Raw genomic sequence first — 13,744 nt, forward strand, 5'->3', positions numbered from 1 at the left:
TGGCTGGGCCTGATCCCCTGGTTGTCCCGCACATGCCTTGTGAGCACCCTCAAGATGAACTGCTCCATAATCTTCCCTGACACCGAGGTCAGGCTGACAGGCCTGTAGTTCCCCGGATCCTCCTTCTGGCCCTTCTTGTAGATGGGCGTCACATTGGCCAGTCTCCAGTCGTCCGGGACCTCCCCTGTTAACCAGGACTGCTGATAGATGATGGAGAGCGGCTTGGCTAGCTCCTCCGCCAGCTCTCTCAGCACCCTCGGGTGGATAATCACTTACACTTACCCTACCAAGAAGTCTGAGAAAATTAAATACCCATTAGATATTTCTACAGAAGTAGCCAAAGGAAGGAATAAGACAGTATGAGTGGGGGTCACCTAGAGAAACAGTTTTCCCAGCCCTGACAGCAGACAGTGGGATGCCAAAAAAAGAATGAGAGGCATCTCCTCTTAGAACACAGTTTGGACTTGCTCAGCTTCAAGTTTGTTTTCCCTTTATCCTACTTTCCCAAACTAGGAACTGTTCCCTCTATCCACACTCCCACACACATACTTCTCCTCCCTTACATCTCCACTTTTCCAAACAAGATCCCAAACCCATCTTCTTGTCACACTTTTCCCCACTCAAACAATTCTGTCACCCACACTTCCCCACATCTTTACAAATAATACCATGAGGCTCCTATCTAAATTCATAAAATCCTATCTGCCTTGTTTTTCTACAATTCTACTTCATGTCACCTAACTCAAGAAAGAGACACTTTCTACAACTGAAGATAGGGCAATAGAGCCTACAGGGAAATCAAGCCCACTTTGTCTACATAAAATTCACAAATGCCGGTGACAGCAGTACCTACTGTAAAAGAACAGAGCATCATAGCACAAACTTGACCTGCAAAGAGCAGATCTATTCAGCATCAATCAACTTTAAGGTTCAGATTGACTCATCTTCAATGGCAAGACATGATCTAAGCCAATTTGTATACAAACATTATTATCAATTGTCTGCCATTCGTCCTCAGCCTCTAATACCATGTTTAAATATTAAGACATTTTGCTTAATCCCATCTCTAGCTACAGCTTCCCTAGGATTCTGATTTTTCTTGTTAATAATCCTGTTTTTCATGTAACAGCCTAACAATCTGTCAAATAATGCTAGATTATTTGCTCAACTAATTGCTTATTTTTTAACAAAGCATTCTAAAACATAGGTAATGATTGTAGACCTATATTTCTCTAAGGAATAAATAAGGTCAGATCACTCAAATTTTTCTTAACTTAGCAAAATACAGAAAAAATACATTCTTCATATGAGAGCTTTATATTGTACTGTGTCTTGTTACATCCTTTTTTTTTGCATTAGCAATTAATTCCATTCAATGGCAGGAAGATAATTTTCATAAACTGATCACTTCGATAAGAATTTCTGTGTGAATTAACTGGGCTTGGCTGTCTTTACGTAATAAAACTTGAAATATTAAATGTCAGACATAAAGGTATACTTCTACTGTACCTTGTGTAAGCTTCTAAAGTCACATGCAAGCCCACATAAATAATGCCAGTGACACGGTTCACAATGCCCGGTTTCCCTGGGTTTCCCTCTCTCTCGTGCCCATTTCATCCATGCAGATTACAAGACCTTCTGGGGAAGCACCATGCAGTTCCCAAATCCAAGTTCATGTACAGCCTGCCTAAGAGCTGCTTCAGGATAGACGGACTCTGTAAATAACTTTACAGCAACACTAATCCCTTTCCATCAATAAAAGGAGTGTTCTTCTTTACTCTCCCTCATCTTGCAGCTCCTGCCCCACAGGCTTACATCTGCAGTAATTTAAATGCAGATGGATAGTGGTTTCTAGTAAGTGTAAGATCTACATCAAGTCCCTCACATGGGGCAACTAAATGGAAAAGAAAGAAAGAGCATGTAGAAAAAACCCTAAGTGTGTGGGACACATTTTCGTTTTGTTGTCAGTTCACACTGTCAGAAACAAAATGATTTTGAAAGTAATAGAAAATCAGTGTAATAACACTGTCCTCAGCATGGCTCTGAAATCCATTTATGGGAGCCCCACCGGTAAAGCACATATATAATTACAACTGAAGCTGTATTTAGCTCCAGACTAAACACCATCATGAGGCAGTGTGTTAAATAATGCATTTCCCTAGTGCTTTTTACTGAATATGTGATCATTTCATACATTCAATTTATTGTTTTGATAATACATTCTAGTAGCTTCACAGCCAATGTGCATACACTTTTTGAAGATTTCATTGAAGCAGGAACTATCTGCACCCTGAGAAGCTATCACCGATACATAAAAATTTCAGTGTGTCTTGGCTGCACTATCCCTGCTTCACCTGAGACTTAAACTAAACCCCAAAGAACTAGCAGTATTCAGGGAAACCGCGGCCTTGATGCTCCACGAACACCGCAGTCTCATCAACTCTACAATTTGAGAAGGTTTCCCTGCTGGACTCTGGGCAACAACCAGGTTGTAGTCCACATGCTTACTCCTCAGGTGGATGCACAAGAAGAGTGAGCAAGCAACAACTATGGTCACTCTGCTATCGTTGTCACTGCAAGGAATGTTATCTCAACATATATAAAACATAAACAAGGGCTTCCTATCTTTTTCTAGCATGCACCAACTCTCTTCATACCTTTCTTCTTTCTCAGAGACAGTCTCTCTATAGATTCACAGATATTTTTTTCATTTTGACTTGAATATCAAGCCCCATCACTGAATTTTTTATCAGTATTTTCCATGCCAGATGCACATGTATGTCAGCTGGCACTGGCTTTCATGTTGCCAAAATAACAGTGAATCAACAAAAGGCAGCACTTTGAGTGGTGATACCAGCTATTTTCTGGACCATTATCATGGGAATATCTTTGTCAATTTCGTATGACATTTCAGAGCAGAGTGGAGACATATTCTTCCATTTTAAAGTGTGGTCACTGGAAACTGGCTAGATAAATTGACATTGCACTCTGTATTTATTCTTTCTCTGTTATTTATGTTTGTTGTATTTACAAGACAAGAAATGCATTTTCCTTGTCAGGACAGAAAATGCATCTGGAACTTCAAAATCCACATGTTCTCCTTCCTTCTTAAACCTTGGGAGTTTACAACCAATCTTTCTAGTGGTACAATCTGCTACAATTGCTCCACAGCTATTATCTCAAAATCTGGTAGTAGAGATCATATAGAATCATTATTTTTAATATATATAAAAATAAATAAATCTTCTCAATGGTAAGATTTAATAGCTATTTGGTTTTGGTCTTGACTCTTACTTTAGTACTAAAATAAATGTGTTATCTTCATTTTTGGCCATAGATATTACTTAGAAGATTGACATGCAATGAATTTATTAGGTAGAAAACACCTAATTGTATAGTACAGTCTACCATTGTATAACTAACTTCTTCTGAACACAACAGGACTTACATTTCCTTGTGCACCAGCTAAACTTGATCTTTGTTCATTCACCACATAGTGGCAGTTGCAGCTAAAATACAGCAGATGGCACTGAAATCAGTTCCCTACTGACATGACTGTTGTCGATTTCCCCTAAATACTGCTGCAATATATTACAAGCCCAACTTCAAACAGGAGTTGAACCTGGAGTTTTAGGTTATCCATAGTGAGTATGGATACAAAGAAATAACCAACAGACAATACATAGATGAACACACTAGCTTAACTTTTGGAATCTGATTTGGTAAAATACAGTAGGTCTTGGTGTGTCACTGTAAAAACCCTTAACAGATACTTGGGTGGTATCAACAATCCAAGTGCCCCAGAATAAGCAAGACTCTACCTTCTCGATATATTCCAAAGACTGAATAATAGTGTTGGTTTAAAAAAAAACAAACAAAAAAAAACCACAACTGGCTCTCAGACTCATTTACAATGTCTCACACAGTATCTAGAAGCAGAAGGCAGCACAGGTTGAGTCCTTTTCCTCTGTAATGATGGGTTGAGCGAAGGTGACTTACTCTCAGAAATTACAAAATGGGCTCTTGAGTGGTTTTTTGGCACAGGCAGGGAATACTGTGACATAGTTTTAGATTAGCTTGGAAATCAGCAGTTCATACTATGATTGTATTTAGTTTTGTTCCCTCTGTATGCTCATATTCTTAAACACAGGTATCCACCAGTGGAAAAGACAACAATGCTGACTGGAGATGCTAACTGAAGGCATCACTCACAAGCCTGTACTCAGCTGTGCAGCTGCAGCCACCACCAGAACACACAGCCTGGGGAAACAGCAGGGGAGGCAGCGGGGGGAGAAAACAAAGGGGACAGAATTTCTGTCCACGTCCCTCACATCTTCGTTGTTGGACCATTTTTTGTTCAACCAAGACAACCATCCTTACGCTCCCAAGACCAAAGGCCTTTTAGATATACAATAGCTAAAATATTATTAGTGGTAGTGAAAAAACTAAAATGAAGGAGAAGTAATGAGAGCCCTCATTACTTTTCCTCACAGCCAAGCTTCATCTGTTGGGAAGAGATCCAGGTAAGGCATTGGAATCAAATTCATGCTGTGGAACAGAAATGCATAAGTAAACGCCGTATTACCAGCGCCTTGTGCTCCTAGTCATGTCCACACTGGTTCACATCCTTGTTTCTGATGCCGAATGATGTGAAAGGAAAAATACAGGCATCTGGAACAACAGCTTTTTTTTCCTAGTGCACTTGCTTACATTGTCGTGTAGCAGATCTGAAAAGCTAACTGCTGGATCATACAGAAAAAAAAGATTTATGTAGCCAAAAATTCCAGAAATCAAGTAATCTTTTAACAAATCATGACAACAAGGCTCAATTCTGAAGCCTGTCAGGGTAAACTGAATACTTCATTTACAGTATTTAACAGATGCTCATGTTGGGACACTTCGTAGACCTGTGCTACCTTGGGACCTGTTTTTTTGTTAGACCTCTGAAACAAAGCAGGATTGGAGCTAATTGACACTAAGGTCGGCATCTGCACACTATGTTCATGTGTATACCTTAATCTTTAATGACAGCTAGTTACTGACAAGAACTTTCCACAATCTGAATAAAGGAGTCTCTAAAATACTAACCCATTCCAAATAATAAAGTACAAAGCATATACTGGAACTAAAAAAAGTCAATTTTCAAGCTAACAACCAAAAAAGAAAAAAAAAACAATAAAGCCTAGTTGCCCTTTGCTTTCTTTGGCCACTGTTTGACAGTCAGTACATTTTCAGTTAAGCTTGGAGCAAATTTGGATTAATACAAAGCCATGCTCATCTGTCCAGCTTGTAATGTAAAGTAATAAGAGCAAGAGTGGCAGAGACACAACTCAGGTGCATGTGTTCATAGCGTTTCATTTTTTCTATTGGGCTTTTGATAAAAGTCAACTTTCCTTTTATAGTACTAAGGAACGCAGAAGCATCCTTCGTGATTACAAGTCGCTAACTCAAGCAGCTTGTGGCTTCCTTTCCTTTCAATTTCTTTCTGTTTTCTCCACTGATATTTAATGATAATTTCCCTCTTCAGACAGAAGCCAGTTGTACTGGCTTTTGCTCACCTATACCCTAGAGTGGTCATTCACAACTGCTCCTTTGTAATTTTATCCACAATTTTAAGCGTATCTTGTTTTGTCAAAAGGATACACAAAGGCTGACTAGAAATTGATGCACCTCATCTCTTACATGTGGTCTCACTCACCAACCTTTCAAGTGCTGCAGCAACCCAGTTCATCTGATTTCTTTTTGATACCTTTTCACTAGTTTGTGCCACAGTATTGTTGCTCTTTCCACTGCATTAAACACCATGCCCAAGCTGTCAGCAACAAAGTTTTATCCTAAATTCCAGTACAATCTTTTTGTATTGTAAAACCCTCAGGGTCCATTCCTTTTTCTTTGCTTTACTCTGTTCCTTTTGTCCCCAAGCCCTCCTTACATTTCTCTGCAAATGAATTGCATAAGCCACTTAACTGCCCCGGTTTCCCACCTCTCCAAATCATTTATCACTGTACTTCTCTTTCCTAGCAAGTGAACTTCTTGCTCTTGAGGCTTTAAATTAATTGCCAGTTTGCTTATCCTACTGCACCTAATAGGTTAGAACTATTAAACAGGAGAACATGTTACATCCTTACTTTAACCATCAATAGTTTATAAAAAAATATGTCTCACTTCATACGTGGTGCCAGTCTGTCAGGATACAGGGAGAAACACAACCCAGAGGTTGCCGATACATTTTTTTTAATCCGTTTCATATAAAATCTGGCTGCGTTTGAATCATCCTCTGTGCAAGTTCTTCTCTGCCACCGGTTTCTGCTTCTTACAGCAATTCCTCTCAGGCAGGAGCTTCACCATTACGTAAGACTGAGCATTACTTCCAGGGCCTTATTTTACCCTCACTTTTGCATGCACAATGCCAGTGAAACCAGGTTTGAGTTGCACAAGGGTTTCGTGAGCCTAAGGGTACGTCCCCAAGCATTTTGATCTCCAGTCTGCATTTCTTCCTTACTATTATGAAAAACGTTCACAGTTCCAGTGAGGAACTTTGCACCTTTGCGTATTTCTAAATTTTTTACCATCTTCCAGAGGTCCTACAGATTCACAAACACTTCATAAATAAAATAGTAATAAAATGGAGAGATACTGGTTTGTGTATTCATTGGTAAAACACAAAAGACAATGAATTACAGGGTTTGTACTTCACCAAGGCACACAAAGTATTTCTTGCTCGTACACAACAGTTTCAGAAAGATAAAATCAATTTTGGGTCATATATACATTTTCTTTTGCTGCCATACTGGCTTTTTCTCATTTGTACTTTTGTTTTTAAGGTTAACAAATGCATTGCTAGATTCATATGCTTGCCTACACTAATAATACTGTAGGGTATGCCGTTTTTCCCCAAGAGCTCTCTATCAAAAGCCTCTTTTAAGGAGATTACTGATAGTAAATGACAAATACTTTACTTTAGTGTCCATCCTTAAAATTTAAGAAATAAATCATGAAACTCCTAACCTCCACAAGGGTTACACTGACCAACAATCTTTTAAATAGTCATGAAAGTAGTTTGTAGTATGAAGCTTTCTTTCACCTCACTTTCCTTTTCTCCTTCCCCATGACATCTGACACACACAAGTGGGGCTCTGCACCTTAGCCAAGTTCTGCCTGTATAGGATGTGGCCTCCGCATCGAGGAACCAGCTTTCAAGTATGGTCCCCGCCCCGAGACCACAGATACCCCCTGCCTTAGGAACAGGTATCAGTGTTTTATGGGACTACAAGTGGATTTGATCACCCAAACACAGGATTTTTAGCACCGAGTGGGACAACTATGTCAAAGAGTGAACCTACAACATATAAAATGTTTTGTAATATTCTGACATGCAGAATTACTATTATTACTGGTGGTAGTGGTGTTACCTAATTTTAAATGCTGTGTATGACATAAGTCAGTATTTCTTTTTATGTATTTGTGTATATCTATATTTATGTATCCCAGGGACACATATGTTATTATTTGTTAGCAATCCATTGGCCATCTTTAATTCCAAAAGTACCATTAAAATTGATGATAAATTCATACAAGGATTCATAGAAATAAATACTGAGACTCTGCATTCACTGTCAGATGCTTTAAGGTCCTTGAAAGGTCAACACAAAATAAATTGCATAATTAACCATAAATTTAATTAAGGAGTCACAGAATGAAAGGGAAAAGAACAGTGAGATCAAATTTTCCATTCTACATCCTTAAACATTAACTCAGTTGGCATCAGGAAGACTGAAATCACAGACAGACAATTAGCGGAAATATTATTGGCTTTTCAATAACAATCTTGGACCCAATTATTTCCTAGCGCATACATACATATTCAAAAAAATATATATGTACAGGAGGCAACAACAGCATAATTCACCACCTTCCTCAAAAGTCTGCAAGCACGTGAATAAAAAAGAAACTAAATCTGGCCCCATTCCAAAGCCTAAGAGCAACTTTTGTTCCACAGAAAAAGACAGGTGGTAGCTTTAAAAATCAGAAAAAGAGCCTCTGAGAATTTGGGCATGACATAAAATTACTATAGAATACTTTCTTGACATAGCAACTACAGAAACAGAATGAAGAGCCTCTTCATTCTAGATCTCATTTCTTTACATGGCGTGTAAAAGAATATGACTTCTGCCTTTGGGCCTTGGTGCTGGTGTAAAATATTTTTTATTGATATGGTTCATCTGTATTAATAATTTAAAATTATTTTTCCTCTTGACAGATTTTATGCCTAAAGAACTAAATCACTTGATTTAAACCTCTAGAAAGTATTTTTCAAAATAAATTTACCTGTCCTACAAATGCTAGCTGAAAAATGTTATACAGTAACTTTATATATTTAAAATTCCATCCTTTTCATTAAAACAGCTTTTAGCACAGAGGAATTTCCTTTTGTTAGTAATTCTACAATATGTCCAAACTCAAAAAATCTTTAGGATCTTGCTGGGAATTAATTTTACTTTGAACATATTCAAAACCATTGCTTGAAAATTGCTAACCTGAAAACTATCTTCATCCTAAGATTTCTTAGAAATGTGATTTAGTGAATATTAAATAAACAAATGAATTTAAAAATCTAACCACCCATCCTAACCCTTCAGGAATTCCATTCACAACAGATCTCAAAACCATAACTGATTTCATTGCTTCCCATTACCCCTGCTTGAAAGACAGCATAAAAATGGAAAAAAAAAGACAACTAAAATGAGGAAAGTAAAATGTGGGTACTGGTACAAGAAATCCAAAAGTATCACATACAGACTGGCCTGAACAAAGGGAATTATGCAGCAGTTGTGCTAAAATCCAAGCTACAATATGCATGTAATATCTCAGACTCTCCCATTTAAAATAAAGTAAAATCCTTGCCCACGTGAGGCTAATCCTACTCACTATACTCATGCAAGTAGCTCCATAGGCAGTGAAACAATTTCTTGCATAAGGCAAATAGGAGTTGCCTTGAACCTGAAATCAGCCAGAACCGTTCCTCTTCCATTTAAATTCAGCAGCAAGTGGGCTCATCAATTGTAAGCAGAGTACTTAACATCAAACAACATATATTGCAACAACATCAAAAAATATATATTGCTTATAGTCATTATACTGAAATTTAAAAGGGTCTTTACTTCCAGAAATGAGCTCGGTGTGAAACTGATTATTTAACAGAAAAAAGACTTTCCAAAACACTCTTCAGAAGGGGCTCAGGTCATCTAAGCAGGTTCCAACACAAACACAATGTATCTCTCCTGTGAGAATAAGAAACTGAAGCTGAATCAAAAAAATCACTTAAGAAAAATGATATGCAAAAAGTACCTACCTGGATTCCTGCCTTCCTTCTACTGAAGTGATTATTCCCCTCAATTCAGCACTTGAGAGACTACATCTGGATCAGTATGGGCACCTTTGGGCTCCCCAATACCAGAAAGACACCGATACACTGGAGTGAGCCCAGCAGAGGGTAACCAAGATGATTAGGGGACTGGAGTGTCTCTGTACAAGGAAAGTCTAAGTGTATTGGATTTTTCAACCTGGAGAATGCTTGGGGGGAAATCCCACTGCTGCCTTCAGCTACCTATCAGGAGGAGATAGAGAAGATGGAGACAGACTCTCTCCAGAGATACAATGATAAGAGGCAATGGATACATGTTACAACACAGACAATGTGGATTAGATACATGGAAAAAATTTTCACCATGAGGATAGTCATCATGGGAATAGGGGCCAGAGAGATTTGAGTCTCCCACCTTGGAGATACCCATGACTCAACTGGACAAGGCTCCGGACAACCTCCCCTAACTGGATCTGCTTTTAGTCAGAGGATGAACAAGGTGACCTCCAGAACTAACCCACACTGTTCCACAGCTCTGTGAGATCAATGGGAAAGGTCTTCAATTGAATAATGGCAGCAAGGACAGCAAAAAATAATTAGTGCACAAATTTATGCCTACAAATATCAAGTTTGTAATGCTGCTCCATTATTTAATGGAAAATTATGTTAAAAATACCTGAAAAACACTTTCAAAAATTTTGAGGCTTTTCACAAAAATTAAGTTGAAAATAAAAGTTAGGCATTAACTCTCTCCATGCAAAAATTACTGTCTTTTTTCATATTTTAAGTAAATTATTGAGAAAACAGAATGAACATTTGGGGTTTTTTTCAAAAGAGAATAATCTGAAAAAATTTTCCTTCAAAGGATTCTTTTTATTACATTTCCGAACACAGCAAGATGTGAAAGCATGAGATGCTTCCTATCAAATTCCAGTCCCTCTTTTCCTGACCTCTTTTTTGTTTTCAGCAGCAAGCAGAGATTTACACAGCCTGGTCCACCACACAGTGGAAACTCCCAGCAAGGTACTACCTTAGCCCAGGGCCTGGTGTAATCAGCTTGCCCAGAAATGGCAGAGCACTGGGAATGCCCAGCACTTCTGGCACTGCTGGTCTAGCACAGGTGCAGGGCTAGCTGAGCTGGCGTAAGACCTGGCCAAGTAACATGAAGGCAAATATATCTGCATACGTTTGGTTATGAGACTCCTACAGCAGCTAGCACTGATGAAATCTCACTGCTACTAGATCAATGCTATTACCACTGACAAGGCACAAAATTTTCTACACAAAAAAAGACTTTCCTATTCCCATAAACAACGATTAATCAATTTTGCTCATCCTCAGGCATTTTATCTAAGACTAATTGTATAATCCAACTGACATTTATTTCACTACCACCTTTTCCATAAAAAAAAGATGCGATGAACACTATCCCCCAAACATCTCGTTACTAATACATAACAATTCTCAGTCAAAAAGAGATCTCGTTATAGCAATAAAATTTATTTTGCTTTACAAAAATTGGCTGTCACAAAAAGTCCACGCGGGTAGCATAGCAGCTACCACACTTAAGCATCAGTTCAGCACTGAGCTCCAAGAATCTCAAATGAAACCACAGGAGATGATAAGCTAAGTTGAGGAGGTCTGTCACTTCAGCAGACTGTGCTAACAGTACAGTTTCATAATGAAGTCCCTGGATTGAAGAAAATGTAAAATCATCTGAGAATAAAGTTACCTGTCTTCAGCAAGGGTTTCTCACTGATTTCCCCTTATCAGTAAATTGGGAAACACCCAGTGAGGACGGCAACTTTGTACAGTTCCATCCATAAGGAATGTCATTCTGAACCTTACCTAAATGTACTTGAGCTCCTAGTCAGTCACGCTCCCTATTTCTAAAGGGTGGGAAAAAACTTTCTTGAGAAAGTGACAGAATTCAGACTGGACACACAGGCCATAAACCACCAGAGACAGACGCTGCTTTGGTCCTCCTTGTTTTGTGATGTTATGAGAAAGGACAAGCTAACCCAATATAAATAGATATGAGCAGCACAAACTCTAAATATCTTTTCTTTGTTCCAGCTCTCCCAAATACAGCCCATAAGCAATCTCTTATGTAATAAATCATTTATTTATGGGAAACTTTCTTTAATACAAATCTATTTTACCAAAACAGAAACACAGATGCAACAAAAAGAAACAAATAGCAATGTAAACTATGCATAATATCACCCTGACACAACACATCACTGCTGAGGCACTGCACTAATTACTGCACTAAGTGTGCAAACGAGAGTCCGGCCTGAATTCCACAACACATCCAGGTTTCATTCAGATGCACAACTGAATGAGAAAAACAGGAACCCCTAAAAGCTGGAAAACACACAGGATAAAAGGGTAAAAAACTGCCCCATCTCCATACGCATGTGATGCAGGTTTGGAAATCAGTGACGTGAGCAAAACCTACAACATTTAAGTAGATTCAAGATGAACATGCTGAGTACCAATAAGAACCAAGGAAGTTATTGTTAACTGTGACAATGTTTCTGCAGGCTTTGATGGACCATATATTGTACATTGTATTGTCTGACCCAGAAAAAAATGTTCTCTGTCTCAGAAGTAGTTGCAATTCCTACTGGAGATAAAGGACAAGACTGTCACAGAAAGGGGTCCAAAGACAGGCTGAGATAGGGATTTTTTTCAGAATTACCAAACACTAAGCAATTCCTCTACATTCAAAGTCAGTTACTAAGGCCTCTATATTTTCCACAGTTTGTCAGCTTATGTAATAGTCTAAGCGTAGATGTTTCAGTCAAAATAAGACTCCAAGTCTGTCAGGATTAACATTAATACCAATACTACGGCTAAATGTAAGGTGCCATTTGGGAAAGATGCCATCATCAAAATTTGCAGAAGCGCTAAACATTAGAAATTCCTGAAATTTAAAATGTAATATCCTTAAGTACAGTGTTACATGCATACATGAATCTTCACATGCAGAATGAGGCAAAGGGGGCACATATCCAGAAAAACAACATAAAGAAAATCAGCTTTTCTGATGCGTATATAGATTCACACCTTCACACCATAACTAAACAACAAAGAGCCCCAAAACGAAGCCATTTTATTGAAATGGAAATTATCGTTTCCATTTATTGAAACGATAGAGGAGTCTTTCAAGGAGTCAAATATTCTGAGGGGTTGAAGAAATTAATCACAAGATAACTTTTGCAGCAGCATTTTGAGGGATTTTAGGATAGGGATGTGTCAATTAAGAACCAAGTTACTATAGTTTTGGCAAAAGGTACAGGTGTCCCTGAGCCATAACAAAATGTACTTGTAAATTTCCAGTAAGCCTTCATTTCAACTGCCTTAGACTCACTTAATGCTTGCCTGGATTTAAAAAGAAAAGAAAAAAAAAAAGGTGACCAATGACATCAGGAAACTTTTTACAGAAAGACCAGAGAGTTCACAAGCTTTACATCCTCCCCAAACTTCATTACAACTCTGAATCCATCACTACTGAACCAAAGAGATATTAAACTGCCTAGATATTGATGGTAAAGGTGTTCCAATGTGAGAGAACTGGCTCACTGGACTACAAAGCCACAGGGAGCAGGGAAGTAAAGAAGGCTGCCTACATACTCGTGGAGCATCCATTTCCATTTCCCTCACTCACATGCTGTACCAGTGGGACCACTCTACAAGTGCCTGCAGGACTAACGCATACATGGGAGAAAGAAAGTGCCAATATAACTTGCTTCCTAAAAAAATCCAAACTGCTGACAGGACATGTCAAAAAAGGCCTTGTTTCTTGCATTCTTTACCTAAGCAGCTAATGACACGCTTTTCTTAGAGGTAAACAATTTTTTTTTTCAATTATGAAAGCTCATATTCTTTAATATCCGCTGCAACCCTACCTTCTCTGTCTCTAGCACTAGGGCATTTATCATTCACAAGGAGAAACGTTTCCAAGATCCTGGTAACAAGTCGATCTTACTATTGTAAAGTGGTTTTAGTTCTTACTTGGACTACATTCTTCTCCTGACCCCCATCCAGCCACGGCGAATTACTTCCTCTGCACTGCTCAGATAATCCCGTCCATCCCTGCGGGTTTATTCCCAGGCAGTCCCCTCCCTTTTAGCCGAAGTGCTGGGCTGGACTCGGCTTTCAAGAGCCGTTATCCGCCTACAGCTCCTTATCCAGGCAGCAAATCCCCGCAGCGTCCCTAACACTTTCCTTCCCTTTCCCCAGGGACTGCAGAAGGGAGGGGAAGGAGCGGAGCCGGGGTTAATCCAGGCCCCGGGATCTCAGGAGCCCCCCCGGGCCGGCTCAGGCCCCCACCTATGTGCACAGCCCCGAGCACCCCGCCGGCGGCCCGGCCCG

This window comes from Pygoscelis adeliae, unplaced genomic scaffold (genome assembly GCF_000699105.1).
Source record: "Pygoscelis adeliae isolate BGI_AS28 unplaced genomic scaffold, ASM69910v1 Scaffold62, whole genome shotgun sequence".
Lineage (NCBI taxonomy): Eukaryota > Metazoa > Chordata > Aves > Sphenisciformes > Spheniscidae > Pygoscelis > Pygoscelis adeliae.